This window comes from Neopelma chrysocephalum, unplaced genomic scaffold, assembly GCF_003984885.1.
Source record: "Neopelma chrysocephalum unplaced genomic scaffold, ASM398488v2 Primary Assembly neopelma1_91, whole genome shotgun sequence".
Classification (NCBI taxonomy): domain Eukaryota; kingdom Metazoa; phylum Chordata; class Aves; order Passeriformes; family Pipridae; genus Neopelma; species Neopelma chrysocephalum.
This window is the reverse complement of record NW_020897753.1, coordinates 2,833,431-2,850,858: the sequence shown is the minus strand read 5'-3', so window position 1 is coordinate 2,850,858 and position 17,428 is coordinate 2,833,431. Positions and strand designations below refer to the sequence as shown.

At 44.9% G+C, this 17,428-nt stretch overlaps 1 protein-coding gene across 5 annotated transcripts in view; it reads right to left on the bottom strand.

Moving 5' to 3' along the window:
- The window catches only part of PAK5 (p21 (RAC1) activated kinase 5), a 313,912-nt gene that overhangs the window by 48,319 nt on the left and 248,165 nt on the right, over positions 1-17,428 (bottom strand). Inside the window, exon 1 of one of the 5 annotated variants that reach the window (XM_027693386.1) lies at positions 4,640-4,827. The exons of the other annotated variants lie outside the window; for them this stretch is intronic. The gene's annotated coding sequence lies outside the window, so the exon portion shown is untranslated. Of the gene's footprint in view, positions 1-4,639; positions 4,828-17,428 lie in introns of those variants that run through there. 5 annotated transcript variants of the gene reach the window in all.

The window sequence follows — 17,428 nt, the reverse complement described above, 5'->3', positions numbered from 1 at the left end:
CTTTAGTTCCAACCCTCTGAAACTGAGTTTCCTCTGCAGCACTTGATGGCAGCTGCAAAGCCAGCATTACAAACATACCAGTGACCAAGCCATGGTAGGTTGCAGTAGGGCTTTTTCCAGATTTCCCAGTCATGACTAATAACAGGATCACACAGTTCCTCACAAGTGCCCTGTATTTACTATGGACGTATCCCAGTAATTTGTAAAATTCAGCTTTTACTTAGAAAAAAAAAAAGGATGCAAGATGTGTTCTAGGTCTCAACACCAACTGATCTTATGCTGGTTGCACCCAGGAACAAACCAAAACTGCATCAGGGAAGGCTCCAGGGGCTGCCTGCCCCAGCACAGGTCACTTTACAGCCCCCAGAGAGTGTCACGGAGCAGGGAGTGACAAGCACAAATGGGACTGGAGGGGGACACACACCTGGGACAGCACCATGTGCCACTGACACCCATCACTGAGATGTGGGGCTCTAGAGCTGACCTCCTGCCATAAATCCTCCCTGGTATGCTCACGTTCACTACACTGATATTCACTGCACTTCTTATTTTACTTCTAAAGCAGTACAGGCTGTGCTGCCTCTCAGGGTATCAACTCTATTACTATAACATTGGTAATAAAGGTTGCTTTCCAGTGAAGGATCAACAGCAACAAATGCTTCCTAATGCATTATTAATGGCAAGCCTCTGATAAGAATACTCTTTGGGATGAAACACATCTGACCTGTAAAGCATTTACCAAGAAATGACACAAAATCAGATTATTTGGTATGTCAAAAGACCTTTAAAATGCAAACAAACATATCTAGAGATTATATGGATCCACAGCAAGTGCCTGGAAGATGAAAATCACACCTGTTGTTATCACTGTGGGTTTCCTACCTTCTTACTATCTGCTTTTACTCTGCATTGCTGTAACACGTAACTGAAGGAAAAAAATATTTCCACAGTCTACAATAAATCACAAATGTGTAGATTCTACTTGAAATGTTTATTCCATACATATTTTCTTGTCTTTTTTTTTCCCCACTCTGCATTGTGCTGAAAAACAGGCTTGAAAGTCAATTCTTATCCTATTACCTATTGAGTTGCTGTCATGCAACGCTCTGTCTCCACATTAAAAAATGAGAACTGATCCCTTGAAGGGTTTCTAGAGCTTACTGTTTATTACCTCCCTCAGAAAGTTTACCATAAGCTCTTTATACAGAACATGGAATGTTTATAAAGAGATGCCTGCTCAGTCCTCCTCCCTTGGGATCATCCTCAACAGTCAATAATTGCCACTGAGGAATTCCTCAACACTGATTTTTTTCGGAGCTAAGCGACCTTGCCGCGCAGACTTTGTGTTTTCCATCTGCAGACACCAGTTTGGAAAGGGTGGGTCTCACCTGTTCTCCAGCTGGGAGATAAAGGTCAGAAGAGGAAATGGAGACCTCTTATGCCTCGCCTCTGATGTGAAAGCTTTTGGACCAGCCACAGAAAAGCAAACAAAACCGACAGTATGTTGCAAACTGAATGAAAGAACTCCCACATCTCTGTCTCTGGGCAATCTGTGCAAATCCAGAAAGATGAATGCAACTGTGAGGCCTTTATTGTTTTCCCCCTTTTAAATGCCAGAAATAGAAATTTTTTGCCTGCAGGAAGGTTTTGAGCAACTGCAGAGGTTACTGCATCTCAGATGGCCCCCACTGCCACCTTCCAGGAGATGCTGCTGCTACAGGAAGTGGCTCCCATTCCTTCCTTCCAGAGGAAGGAAGCACACATATGAACCACTGCATTTTGCTGGGCCCATCCATATGCTGTTTATGGGAAGGGCCTCTCCAGGCCCTCTCCAAGATGAGGGGTTTCATCTGAAATGGTCCAAAGGGACACTTGCAGCCTCTCAAAAAAACCAGGGAAAGGAGGTTGCCAGGTGACTCAGTGACCAGCTAAGATGACTCCCAAAATCCTTGCTCTGGAAGCACCATGCCAAGCTGCCCTGTGACTGTGTGCATGAGCTAATTCAGTTGCCAAACTTTCAGACAATTGTGTCAAAATGCCACTTCTCTCCCAGAAGAAGTTCCTCTCGTGCTGGAACCACACGGCATCACCCCTCCTCAGCCTGCACCAACTGGCTTTACAGCAGCTCTCAAGGAGGTTGTTTTGTTGAGAAACTGTCATTGTAACAAGGAGTCTGTGAGAGAAAGCAAGGTCTTCTCCAAGTATTTTGTAATAAATCTTATTTACCACTGAGGGGAAGATGCTGAGGCTGTATAGAGGTGAAGATCTTGGCCATCATCTCTCAGGAATCAACGGCTCATGGATCCCCACGGCTCCCATCCTGCTCAGTGAAATCGTGCCAGCGGCCCATCAGGCCCTGACCCCTGTTTATATTTAAATATATACATTTATGTTTAAATTTAGCATATTCACATCTGAGATTGCAGGTCCTTCTTAAAGTCTCAGCATCAAAAATATACCACCAATTAGAAAATAATAATCATTTCAAAAAAAGAGCATCTCTGCCTGCTGACTCTGGCTGCATTCACCACTGTTTCCAGAGGCAGGCAGATTCATTAATTCATTCATTCCCCACTTCGTTATGGAATCACTCCAACAAAGCTGCTGATACAACTGGGAAATCAAAAGATGAGCCAGGAAAGCGACTGCAAAAAAATGCATTAAGGAAACATGTGTGGTTATGTCGAGTGGCAGGGCCAGAGTCAGCAATTCATGAAAAAAGGGACTGCAGAGTCACTGGCTGAGAGGAGAATTAAATGTGCAGAAGGAGCTCAGATCCTAATGGAAGTATTTCCTTACAAAAAAATTAATTAAAATTATAGTTTCTGTTCAAATGAAATATCTTGTCCTACAAAATCTTTAATTTAATTGTCACTGTTTTCCTTTTGTACTTAAACATGGAATCATATATAACTTGTAAGATATTTAAGATATAGTTAACTCCTTAGACTTCCCCTCAAATTTTGGACATATGATTCAATAAATACCCTGATGCTTTTTGTTTCAGCCACTCTGAAAATCATCTGTGCTCTAGGTGGGCATCAGAGATGACTTACTGTTTGCTTCAAGGGGCAGTACAAAGGTTTTACAAAGATGATTTTAGGACAGCCACGATACTCAAACTACTTGATACGTCACAAATGAATGACCAGAACATGTTTTTACACTTTACCCCTGTAAGTCTCTGCACTCCAAGCATCAGGCTTTGCTTGTACCCTGTGCACCCACCCCAGTGTGTGTAACTGTGCCCAGCCTTGAGCTCAGCCACACTGACAACCATGGCTTTCTAAATTATTCCCAGTTTCTTCAGGATCAAGGCAGGAAGATGTCCTGAACGGCTTTTAAAATGATTATGCAAGTCACAGTATAATACCTTTTCCAAAAAAACCTCCCTCTTAGCACTCTGACAGCAATCAGCCGTGTCATTATGACTCTTCTTTCTCCTTATAACACATATTCTGAATGTTTTAAATGGAAATAACATCATCTTGTCCCCCCGTGTTTCGTACTCGTGGCGTGTCCTTGCAAGCAACCAAAGCTCAGGATGCCAAAAGCTGAAGGCTCAGCTCGCCCACGTAAGAGATGGGATATGAATAAATCAGTGCAAAGTCCATGTGAGCTCCTTCTCTCTCGCTAGCAGGGGCTCAGGCTGGAAAAGCTGGATCTGCAGTGGAGCTGCCATGCAGCCTTTAACTACCCGTGGTGCCATTTGAAATTCTCAGTTCATTCAGTATATGGATTCGTTTTTTAAAATACCAAATATGCAGTTGGGTATTTACAGAGAAATGGGGAAAAAAAAAAAAGTGTATTTACCAGGGTGGCATGACCATTTCTTTTACAGAGTTTGACTTACTGGGAAGGAGTTTAGAAACCCAAAGGAAACCCCAAAATTCAGAGAGCTTCAGACTCCATCCTCAGTGTCACCACCAGACTGGTTAGGGCAGATGTCACTCCTGCATACCTGATGAGAGCAGCGCTGGGTAACCACTGCTGTGTGTTTTGTACCTCCCTGAAAATCACCTTTTTCCCAACGTAGAGCTGTGCCATCTCAGGCTTTCTGGAGCAGCATTTGGATTCTAATTCAACTGTTGTTGGCTTCAGGGGGAGGACTCTGACCCTAGAAATTGCCACTTTCTCCTCTGTTTTCCTCTACTCAGAATAGGATGGGAAAAATAACCCTCCGTGGTGACACCACATCCGAAAGCAGGGGAGGGGGGACACAGCTGACTTTATTGGAGAAAGCTTATTTTCTGTTCCCTTTCTTTTTAACAGGCTAAAGGAGATGTTGTTTCCCTCCCTCCCTTTTGCTGCCACCACCTCCCACATTCTCAGTGGAAACCAAAGTCTCAGACACTTCAGTTACAGCCCTCCAATCAATGTTTTCTGAACCAAGATTTTGTAGAGCTGGAAGAAGGCTGAGCTTCACATTATCTGCTCTGAATTCAGCAAAGCTTATGTTCATCAGAAAAGGAAAGATAGAAGTTTATGACTTGGAAAATCTCTGAGCCAATATTTGTAAATACAGTTTAATTTAATTACCAATATATGTATTTTTTCAGCTGCCCAACTCTCAGAGAGCACAATCCCACTGGGATGAAGCAATCACACTATTTAACATGCAAAATCACTACTTGCCTACCAGCTTATTAAAAGGTGGTTTTCTAATTCAGAGGAAAAGGCGAATTACAGGCAAAGCAGAAGAGCAATAATCTGAACGCATCTGAAATGCTCCACTGAACTCTTCTCCAGCAAACATAAGAAAAGACTTTTTTCTCTTTTTCCCCTCTCCAATGACAGCTTTCCAGTGCCGCTGGCATCCATCACATGAGCAGAGGCAAATGCTTCCACACTTGGTAATAATCAGAGCAAGGAAATTATGGATCGGGAGGAGGAGGAGGAAACACAGGGTTTTTTTCTCTTGGCTAAAGGCATACTTCAATCTGAAAAGCTCAAAGGGAACTCAGTAGTAGCTTCCTCCTCCATTTCCACTTCTCAAGCAGAGCCAGGACTCCCCACAGATCTTCCAGGTCACCTGTTTTCCCTGGGCTCTCAGCTTTGCTGTGCTTCTGCTCCGTGTGCTGAGTCCCAAAGGACTAACTCCCTCAGCTCTTGCCTATCCTTCCCCACACCACCACTCCACCACCTATTTAAGCAAAATATTCTTCCAAACTCTCCCAACTTCATTTCAAGCCCACCTTCACTGTCACCCCAGGTTATGAAGAACAAACTCACCCCCCTCTCACTTTTTGACCTGCACTGTTTGCTGCAAAACAACACGAGACCAAAGAACTGCCCTCAGCAGAACAGCTCCTCATGGGAGCAGATAAAAAAGGATTTTCCTTAATGTAATTGTGAACTGAAATCAATAAATACACAACAAGGCAATACAGAGGCAAACTTGGGCACTGCAGGGACTAGGTAGGAAATGTATATAAACTACAGTTACCAGGAGAGAGTAAAGACAAAGCAAATACAAATGCAAAAGACACTACTGGATGCCTAAAGTCAAAGTAGAATATTAACAAATGATTAACATGGCAGGTTTTAGGACAAGTGTTACAGATTCTGTATCTCTACAAAATCAGCTTTCCATAGCCTAAGACGTTAAGGCTTAATCAGAGTGCATTGTTTCAGAGACAAGCTATCACCAGTCAGTTAAATTGCAGAAATGGAAGTGGGGGTTTAATTCAAGATCCTCTAGGGAGGAGATTTGTTTGAAAGAGGTCAATTAAGCCTTCCACTCCAGTTAATCCCTTCTGTTTATTTTAAAATATCTGGAATAAGGAAAAACACTACAATAGGCCAGCAAAGCGAAATTTTTCCTATGGATGCACCAAAGCAAAAACCTGCAGGTCAGCTTGCTTTCAGCTGGGAGAAACACAGGCAGAAATTGCAATCAGCCTGCATTTCATATGGATGCATCACGTGGAGATGATTCAGGCTGAATTATTCTCCGAATCAGCCTTATGAAACACTCTCCTCCAACGAAGGCAGCAGTACTTGATCTGGTTTTGGTAGAAGTTAATATTTTAACTTACTTTAACTTGGTTGGGAAGGAGTCTCTGTGGTCAGGCAGAAGAGAGCGGATCCTCAAAGAAAATATTTCTGTCAGTTTGCATTTTACTTCAGAAGTCAGGAGCTGCCCATCTCTGCCTTCAGAGCCCCTCTTCCCCACAGCCTCCCAGCTGTTAATGGCACTATTTACATATATTTCCCTTAAGCTTTTGAGCCACCAATGGTTATTTAGGTCAATGTATTTGTTTCTTCTGCTCTTCTGAATATTGATGGGTTTCAATCTTTTTTTCAATCTCTTTCTTTGGTCCTACTGTAACTCCTTTCCCAGCTTCCCAAAGCAAAGCAGCAAATGCCAGGCACACCACACACTGTGCTGCCCATCTGCTTCCCGCTGCCACCTCCCTCCTCACCCCATGGCACATCCGTGTGCGTGATCTTTGTGGAAGGGCTTTCTGTGTGTCACAGACCACCTATCCTGCCAAATCAGAAAACAGGAGAAGCAGCATTATCCCTTCCCAGAGCCAGCCCTATACAGTTCTTTTCAGTGCTCACCAGCACCAAGCTCCTTTCTATTCACGGGGCAGGTGAGGAGCCACCACCACGCTGTGACCCCACAACCAGCAAAAGCCTCAGTTTCCATTCCCTTGCCCTGTCATTAATTGCATGGAAGGATGCTCCCAGCACTTCAGAAAAAGCCCTGGTGCATGTGCCAGTAGCAAGGAAGCAAGGGACACACAATTCCTATTGGGAAACCAGCATGGGTCAACAGGGTGGCAGGGAGGAGAGGGGTCTGCAATGGGAAATGCAGGAGCAGTGAGGGCAGGGTGGGAGTCGTGAACACAGAAATCACAGGGGTTTTCTCTGGGAGCACAGGAGCAGCCCAGAGATATCAATGGGAGTGGCTCCTAGTGGAGGGGGAGGCTGAGCCAGAGGGGACAGATGCTATAGAAAACTGAGTAAGGGAGGAGAAGCCAGGTGAGATGCAGCTGAAGCAGTTGAGCAGCTTTGGCCTGATCATTGTCACAGTGGAAATCCAGCTGAGCAGCAATTAAAGGGCTGGGAGGAGAATTCCATCAGCCATGTACTCAGGGCAAAGTGATGGTGGCACAATCAGCTTGGCATCACACGGCAGCTGCTGCAGGTCCCCTCTGCCGGGTCTGCCCTGTGTATTCCTCCCAGCACCCTGATCACTCAGAATTGAGTTAATTAGACACAGACTCACTGGCTCCCTTCACAAATCCATAAAACTCCTTTGGGTTCAGCTCTGCAGTCCTCTCTCACTTCCCATGGAAGCAGGTGACCTTCTGAGATCAGTAACACTCCATTCTCCATCCATGGCCTCAGGAACATCTCATTTATGCAGAAGCAATTAAGGGGGTTCATTTTCTGGTAATGAACTTCCACCCCATTAGAGTGTATGTGCTTTGTCCCATGCTCTGCCTTTCTTTAAAGGGAAAAATCTGCTTTCATAGCTGCCTCCATGGAAACAGCAACTCTGTGGTGTTGGCGATGCTCCAGGTTCGATGGGCTCGGTTCAAACATGGAAATCTGCCTTTCTTGATCACAGAGTGCTGAAACCTCAAGCCAGGATCCCAGAGCCCAGCCGGGTCTCCTCTGGCTTGTTCAACAGCACCAGTGGAGTTCTTGTGGGTCAGATCTCACACCTGGCAACATCTGTGCAAACCTACTGCTGAGGAACGCTTGGGAAAGTGGAGGGACTAGACAAAGCTTTTACCTCACACACTTCGTTAACTCTGGCAGCACTAATGCAGATGCTGGACTATCAAAGTAGCTAATGGAGTGAAGGTAAGCACTTAGTTTCCCTCCTATAATGAGCTTTGAGACCAAACCTCCAGTAAATGTAAATAAAATTTAAAAAAAAAATTCCTCCAATTCCCATTTTGAAAAACTTGCACAAAAAACAGAGCACAAGTGATCTGCTGGATTTGGCCCCCCCATAGGCTGCTGTATCCCCCAGCAAGGTCACAGCTGGTAGCAGACCACAGCAACACCTACAGGACTCTTGGGCTAAACTTCCAAAGGAGGATAAATGACTCCTTTGGCCCCTTGAATCCCCTAATCTGCAGCTTTCAGACTATCAAAGAGGATGCGCGGCAGCTGCACAAGCAGAGCGCAGGTAGAGAAGAGGGGATTTGCCCTCTGGCTTGGGAAAATTGGTCCCTGTGTAATAAAACACATAGCTCTTCTATAATCATTTGTTCAGCTCCATAAATCCCAGGGCATAAATCAGGCTGTCGGGAAGAGCAGCTGTGAGGGAACCTCTGCAGGAGGAATGAAAAAGCTGACGGGTGCCAGTCCCAGTGCTCCGCTGGTTCCACGTCTCTTTACTGCCACTGACTTCAAAGGAGCTGCTCAGTCGTGGTACTATAAATACCAGCAGAACAGGGCTCAGTGGCAGCTTCTGGTGAGTATTAGGGAAATGTAAAATTCAACAACCCCTAATTGCCCTTCAGTCAACAGCACCTGTTTAAATTACTGTTATTATGTCAAAGATATTGGAATTGTTAACACAAACACAACTGAGGATTGCAGATGCCGTCAGCTTTCCACCGGCAAACCTTTTACTTACTGCTAAATATTTTCCCTTTCAATACAGGAACAACACCCACGGTGGCCAATACCCAGTGATCAGGGGCTGCTCCAGGATTTGCAGGAGGGTGTCCTGCAAGTAAGGACAGAGCTGGTGAGGGAGGAGAAACTCTTGACAAAGGCCTCAAGGAGCTCATGAAGGAAAGGTTGAGAAGGGAAAGCACTCATCCTGCAAGGAATGATTAAAAACAGTTATGGAAAAGATGTGAGGAGAGTCCCAAAAGAAACATCATCCATGTGTCAGATGAAAACCAAAATAGGTCTTTTTTAGCAAAAAGATACGGTGTATTCATCAAAAATACTGTTTTGGAGTACCTGAAGCTCAGCTAGGTTGGGAGAAGCACATCCAGATCTCTGCAAGGTCTTTTTCAAAGCAGGGATTTAAGAGAGGATCTTCATGAGTCTCCTTACCACCACCTCTAAACACTCCGGTACGGGTGTCTCTCAGTGTCTCCTCAAAACACTGAGATGTGTACGAAGACCTGGGTCAGCAGCACAACTTGGGTTTCTCTTTCCCTCTCTGCCAAGAAAGCTGTCCCTCCCTCCCAGACATGCTGCTCAGAATCCCAGACCCAGGACTGGTGCTGCATGCTTCACAGCTGCCAAAGCCAACGGAAAGGAGCCAGCAGGACCAAACCCGATGGGCCCCACTCCGCTGGCCAACAGGAGGTTCAAGACCCATTCCCAGCACCCACTGATGCTGGGTACCAGGAGCGCTGTGCACCCTGCAGGATGAGGCCCCATGGATTACACCTTGGCATCCCGCCCTGGGGAGTTATGCAGATGACTCAGTCCCATCAGCAACAATAAATTCAATGGGCAATGGTATTTCCATACGCAGGGAAAAACTCCGGACGCTCGGTGCAAACACCGCTTTGTGCAGACAGGGAAAAGATCTCGAGCCGACACAATGCTTTACACATCACTGAAGCTCAAGTAACTGCAAAATCTGGCCCAGAATACCTTTTCCTTGGTTATGTGTTTGCATTGCAGAGGGTTTTTTTAAATACATTTCTAAACCAGATGTCTTAGCACGGACGACCCCAGCTCTGCTGAGGAATTATGCTGATTTAACTCTTCTGAGGGGCTTTGCCTGAATTTAGCTTAATTGATGCCAAAGAGCCAAACTTACCCCAGTTATTATAAAGACAGTAGGTGCTGCTGCCGGGTGAGAGCTGCATCTGCTGCACATATGATGCAGGCCCCACCCCAGAGGGCTCCCTGCCTGCATGGAAAAGGCACAGCAGGGAAAAACCAAGTGGGACAGGCCCCATTCAACCACATGGTAAAGCGGTCACATCACCCCAGGAGCCTGGGTTTGATTTCAGACCTTTGACATCACCACTTCTCATGTGAGTGTTTCCATGGGAAATCCCAAGCTCAGAGGCACAGATCAGGTCTGATGCCGAGGGGGGTTTAAGCCCTGGTCCTACCCACACATAGGCACAACTCTATTCTGGCTGCTTGGTCTTACAAGGGTTAATGAGACTATTCCTGTGCTCAAAGCAAAGCAAGCACCAAAGCTTACAGGACCAAGGTCTGATTTTGTTCTCTGAGGCAAGAAGTCTCTTAATTTGCCATTGGTTTTCTTGGAAAGGTAATTGTCTTTTTGGAGCTGCTCTTTGCCTTAGGTTCTAACTATTTTGAGCCTTTTCAAAATGCCACTGCTCGAGCCACTTTAAAAGGCACCAATAAAATTAATATTAAAAATGACTTAGCGCATAATTCATGGCCTCTAGAAAACCGTTTCCTATTCGGCTGGCAAACCAACCGGTCATGCATTTTACATGGCTTGCTCATTTTCTCAGCTGTGCTGCACTGCTTCAGGAACAACGTATCTGTGCTGCACATGTCAGTCAGAGAACACACCTTGATGCCAACATAAATCCAGCGTGGTCACCCGGCACGGGACGCAGCCGTTTGTTCTCTCAGGGAGGGAAATCAGAGTTACAACAGATTTACAACCGGGCTCAATCAGATCAGGGGACGACCTCAGTAATATCTGTTCAGGTACAAAATGTTCTACTTAATCTTCGTATTTGTTTCCTGTGGACACATCAGCCTGAGAATTTATGGCAGCAATGCTGGAAAAGCAGTGAATTTTATGCAAGTATTAGAGAAAACCCCTGGGAAACATTTATCAGAATAAACTCGAGAGCTGGTACCAGAAACATAACTGAGAAAGCTCGTGCTATACACAGCTATGGGTATAAGCATTCACTTAAAGTAATTAAATTATAGTACTAAAGAGTTGAAGTATCTCATAAGAACTGTCTACAATATGCCACAGAGGAAGGTACATAAATCAAATTTAAAAAGCCAGATGAAAATCCAAGTATCATAACTGTTCCATCCTTTCAAAATAAATCAAGGACAATATTACATTGTATCCTTAATTCACTATGTCCAAGTTGATATTTATTAACAGTCAGCTCTGAAGCCCCTGGTTAAAATAAAATGGACTGTGATTTTAAAATATTAGTTTAGACAGCCCATACTACCTAATTTGTCATTTATACCATACTTGTGGAAAAGGCCTCACAAAGAGAGGATTGAATGAGGTACAAGGAGACTGCTGAAATCATAAGCTTGAAAGCTATTCTTAATAAATAAGTAAACAAATAAATAAATCCTATTTAAAGTTTTTGTTATGGCAAAGCATTGCCCACTGTCTCCACCATCTCAAATCCAAACATCAGAGCTTAATAACATTCCCCTCAAGAAACCAATGAGTTCTACCTCTCTTATTCAGCTTTAAAAACTTTAGCCAACACTCCTAATGTAGGTTGTACCAGAAAGGGAACACTGTAATTCTTTCTCAAGAGATTTGAAGAATGGAGACCCAGAGTGGTTTAATTAATTTTAAATAATCAAGTTCAACTTGATATAATTAAATTTAACCACCTATCAGAGTTAATAGGCCAAAATTAACAAACCAGATGAGAAGAATGAGAAATCCAGTCCAAAAGGCCCCGGAGTCACTAACATGGTTATTAAAGTACTGAAGTTTGGCATATGTGGCAGTAGGAAAACGGAGTATTTGAAGACCCACACCCTTCTGAGCAAAAGGCTACCAGGAGAAGAGCAGGAAAATCAAGGCAGCAGAAATTCAAGCTTCAAAGATTCTCCAAATCTGACTTTGGAAATTCGAATTTTTTTAATGAGTTCCATGAAGATTGAAGAGCAAAGGCTGAAAGTAAGATTCCTGCAGCAAGGAAGAAAGCACTTTGGAAGCCAAGGGTACAACATCATGTGCACATAACAGAAGGCAAAAATGATGATAAAGACTTTGCTGGAGAACCTTTTCTGCAGGCTCCCTCCTAAAGAAGATCCAAACAAGTCATGCAATGTATCCCTGATGACTATTGCAATGAGAGGTCATCATAAAGAGGTTGGTCAGAACATACCAGAGAAGCACATGTAAGGAACCTCAACTCTCAGCTCCAAGATCCTACAAGATACAAGAGGGTAAAAATAACAGAGGAGAGGAAGAATGGAGGCACTTGACAGTTTTGCCTGCTGCCTTTTTGCTGATGTTACATGCCACTTCTTTTAGGGTATTGCAATTCTTCTTGAGAAAAGCAGTGATTTAAATTGCCAGGAAATATTGTTTACAGTGGGCTCAGAGCCATGTCCTAGAAATTACTAACAAAATGCTGTAGCCCCACTTATTAAAGGTTAATTTGCTTTCTTTTCTGTAGTACCTTTACAATTATACACTGACATCAGACAATCTTGATCATGTCAAACACTGATTTGAAACAGCAGCAGAGCTTATTTCCATTGAAACCATAAGACATGGCTATAAACTTAAAACACAAGAAAAAAAGGAAAAAAAAAGACTATTTGAGCAGATAATCATTTTCAATTCCACCTTCTAGTCTCCAATATAATCATTTGAGTAGAAATGGATTTACCATCCTCAGCAGCCCACGGCACAACCTCCTCCTCTAAATAACTGTGCACAGCTCCAAACCTCCACGGCCCCGGGATGGAATCACAGCAGCTGCAGCGGGATGTACTTCCCTGTACCTGCACACGAGCTGCCAGCACCGCCATTCCCAATCCCCCTCTTCCCGTGGCAGATGGAATCCCCACCCATCTGGTCCCCACGGGGTTACAGCAGCAGCGCTGCCTTCCCCCCTCTCCGTGGGTGGGTGGCTGACTGACAGATGCACAGCGGGGGGAAACTGAGCCTCTTCCTATGATTATCTCTCACTCCCTGAGAAGGATTTAGTTCATTGAGGTTGTTGCTGAGAGTTCAGTTTACACAAGCTTCTTGCTCATGAGATAAAAGCTGGTTGGTGTGTGTTTGTTTAACTCGGGTCAGGCAAGACCGTGGGGAATCATTCCCGTGTGTCCCCAGGGATAAGGTGCAAAGCCTGAACGAGCTCACAGGCTTTGGATCGCAGTAAGGCCTAGTTTAGCTGTGAGGGTACCCCAAACTTACCTGCCTGCCCCCCAGGATAAGACTCCACAGGAGTTTTCTTTTATCACTGTATTCTCAATCCTGAAATCAGAAATACTGAACCTCACTCTGCCATAGTGCCTACATATACAGATTTACACATACATATGCATAACTGCATATACATGTATGTACATACACACGTGCAGCTGTAATCAGTTTTCCTGAGCCTCAACCTGAGCAGGGCTTGGCTTCCTTCAACATTTTCTCCAGTGTTAAAAGTGCAGGAAAGCTATAGCAAAAACCCAAAATCAGAGATTCCCCCTGTCACTACATTTCAAGACAGAGATTCAAAAAAAAGCCAAATGACTGTGACCCTCACGATCTCCCTGTATGCTTACAATGCAAAAATCAGAATGCAAGTCTTTCTCTGTTCCTTCCAATTGTTCCCAAAGTTTGTAACACTGCAGGAAGCCTGTTGGCTGTGGTGATGTCCCCTCCACTATTGGCACCTTGCTATTTACAGCCGAACAGCCTCTTGCACAGCTGAGCCCCATGGAAACAGGAATGGGGGAGCCCTGAGAACCCCAACACTGCCAAGGCACCTCTGCAGCAGGACCTGCACTGGAATTCATCCTGCCGTGGCTCTGCAAAAAAAGCAATTCCCATGGCTGGTGAGTGGCTGGGTACCCGTTAAGCCTCTCCCATGGAATTCATGTCTGACCAGCCGTGAGCTGACACAGAAGTGCTTTTTTTCAGTGTCACCGCTTTATCCGGCTCCGAAAAAAAACCTTGCAGCCTCACTACCATCAACACCTTCAGCTGATAAATTTGGCTGATCCGGGCCCACGGGTTCAAAAGTTCTCGGAGGGAGGATATAAACAGAGCATGAGCACATAAGCCTCCTTAGGAAGTCGGGCTGAAAGGAGATTTGACTTTCTAAAGTGCCATGATACAGTCTATTAAGATGGTTTCAAGACACAGGCGCAGGGCAATAAGGGGATCACTGCCTCTGTCTGAGCAGCAATAAATAAATCCTTTGTACTACATAACCTGCAGACAGCTTTCATGGGAACACAAATAAAACATTTCAAGATGCGGGGAAAGGTGTCAGGCCGGGCTGGGAGGATCTCAACAACTCGCCTCCTCTGAACCAAGCAGGTTTAAACACACTGGATCTACGGGCTGAGGACACCTGAGTAAGGTTCAACGAGGCCAAGTGCTGGGTCCTGCACTGGGGTCACAACAACCCCAGGTAGTGCTACAGGTGTGGGGAAGAGCAGCTGGAAAGCTGCTCAGCAGAAAGGGACCTGGGGGTGCTGCTTGACAGCCCAATGGATATGAGCCAGCATGTGCCCAGGTGGCCAAGAAGGCCAAAGGAATCTCGATCTCTATCAAGAACAGTGGGGCCAGAAGGAGCAGGGAAGTGATTCTTCCCCTGTACTTGGCACTGGGGAGGCCGCACCTTGAATCCTGTGTTCGGTTTTGGGCCCCTCGGTTCAAAAAGCACATGGAGGTGCTGGAGTGAGTCCAGAAAAGGGCAACCCTGGAGAAGGGTCTGGAAAACATGTCCTATGATGAGTGGTTGAGGGAACTTGGGTTCTTTACTCTGGAGAAGAGGAAGCTCAGGGAGTCTCATGGCTCTCTACAACTACCTGAAAGGAGGTTGTATTGAGGCGGGGGCTGGATTCTTCTGCCATATCTCAAGTGAAAGGATGAGAGGAAATGGCCTTAAGTTGTACCAGGGGAGGTTTAGACTGGATAACAGAAAATATATTTTCACTGAGACAGTGGTCAGGCATCAGAATAAGTTGCCCAGGGAGGTGGTTGAGTCACCACCTCTGGAAGTGTTCAGGAGGCGTCTGGATGCGGAACTTGGGAATACGGTTTAGGGCTGATTATTGTGGTGCTGGGTGGATGGTTGGACTAGATGGATGATCCCAAAGGTCTCTTCCAACCTTGACGGTTCTGTGATTCTGTTAAGCCAGCAAATGGAGGGAAAAGTATTTTAAAAAAAATTTAAAAGGTGACTGTAGCCAAGAAGTTCCTACAGGCTGAGAGAAGGCTCAAACACCTTCAACATGCTGGAGGTGTTGAGATTTCTGCAGATTTCTGCACTAAAAAGAAACGTGCTCTGTTACCCTGCCAGCATTATACATCCTTTCAGCACTGGAGGCCTATTGATTTAGTAGCACCAGAGAGATTTTAAAACACAGAATAATACAGCCAATTAGCTGCTATATGTGATGGCATAACCCAGATCCCACCTGTACTCAATAGAAGCCATGATAACCATCCGTGCCAGCCCTGGGATGTGGCACCGTTGGCATCCCATCTCCATCGGCATCCCATCACCATCCTCCTTCTGCTCTTATTTTGTTGATAAAAACAAGCTTGCACTCCCTGGTGTTATTTTTATACTGTGCTGTGACTCCTTCCCACCCGGTTATTCACATAATTACAGCCACCCCAAGATTATGTTAATGGTTTAAGCACCGGGTTTAAATACAGAGAAAACAAACTGGAAGCTGAGTGCTGAGTGTTGTCTGTTTTCCCCAAATTAGAGAACAATCCTCTACTATTACAACATCCCTGTCCCTGCTGTAATTAATGCAGTGCAGTCAAAACCCACTGATACGAATGGTGTTAAAAAGGTCTAATTTGTCTAAATAGGACAGTCTATTAGTGAACAAATTACATACTGCCCCGGGAAACAAGGCAACACAACTCCACCTAACAGAGGAAGTTGATATAAAAGCATTTGCTGAAGACTTCAGCTGTTATCAGCCTCAGCTGAGCCCCGGTAACAGCTCCCAAGTGGAGAAGGGGATGGGTCTGTACATCCAAATAATGTTGCACTCCAGCTCAGTCTTAAGTCTTGGTTTCTACATCTCCCTTGCACTCCCACGGAAAGAGAAACTTCTTCTTGTGAAATACTGGCAGAAACAATACAAACTCCGCAAAAAGTTTGGTTTGGAGTTTTCCTCTGGGGAAAAAAGAAAAACAAACCAAGCCAAAACCAAACCAAAGATGTTCAGCTGGGAAAAAGTCTGGTAAGTACCCGGGGAAGTGACTGCTGCTAATGAGTGCTGGGTGTCCACAGGCTGTCCAGGAACAGGCAGCTTAAGAAAAACCAGCATTTTCAGAATTTTCCAGTTCTGGGGAAAGCTGGACTCCAAGCAAGTCCCTTCCCCTTGCAGGTGCATACTTAAAGCGGGGATAATGCTTCCAGTGCTTCCCATTAAGGAAAGCATAAGATCATCCCAATGGAATTGATTTTTTTATCAGCCAAGCCAGTGAAGCCCATAATTATTGTAGCCCTCCTGGGCTGATAGCTACCAGCCATTTATAGGGCAGCAGGGAGATAAACACAGCATTTACACACACACATACTCATTTTATTTCTCTATTAAATATTCATTTCCAGAGGGATTCCCAGCACGCACAGGATTTACAGAGTCCCCGTGCAGCAGCCACCACCCAGAGCCTGCTGTGCCTCTGGCAGTTCCCAGACACACACCGTGGGCTTCACCCGGCACTTCACACCCCACCTGCTGCTTCCCTACCTTCGAAAAATACTTATTTTTATCACTGTTATCCTAGCTTTCTTCTTCTACCTGCACAGTGAACACACTGGTGCCACTTTTTTTTTTTTTTTGCATTTCTTTATCCTAAATATCAAAAAGCTTTCAAGTTATTCTGCCTGTTGTTCTCAGCTTGTGGTGCTCTCATCCCCTGTGTGTTTCGGCTGTTCCCTTTCCAAGACCTCTCAGGATCAGTGACAGATGCCTAAAGGCCTATTGCCACTCACTTTAATGAGCACATTTGTGCTTTTATGGAGAAATCCAGGGTATGGCATCACATCCACACCGGTGGAGAAGATCCTTTAATTCCTGGGATGCCACTGGATGCCACCAGATGTCCTGTAGTGAGCTGTTTTCTCAGAAATCACGTTTCCCCCCCAAACTGCTCTGATCCCTTTTTCTTTTTCAGAGGAACAAATACAAACTTGCAGCTTTGGCCTAAATTAACTAAGTGGGAGTTATACATGACTTCAAGAACAAATGCCAATTTGCAGAACACTGCTGAGCCAAACAGAGGGGCATTATTATCATTATTATTATAATAACAAGCTTCTCCAAAGCACGGGAGTCAAAGCAACTCTTGCCCCAGCATTTTGCAGCAGCTGGTTTTGCAGGGACAAACACGGCCTCGTGGGCAGTTCCATCTGTTGGCCCACCAGAAATGGCAACATTGGGAAAGAAAAAACAACACAAAAACTCCCCAAATCTATGTTTTACTCCAGAGATGACACATTCAGCCTCCCAGCTGGCTTCCTAGTCACTCAGCCTCTCAGATTTATGTAGAACGGTAAAAATACTTCTCACCATTAGC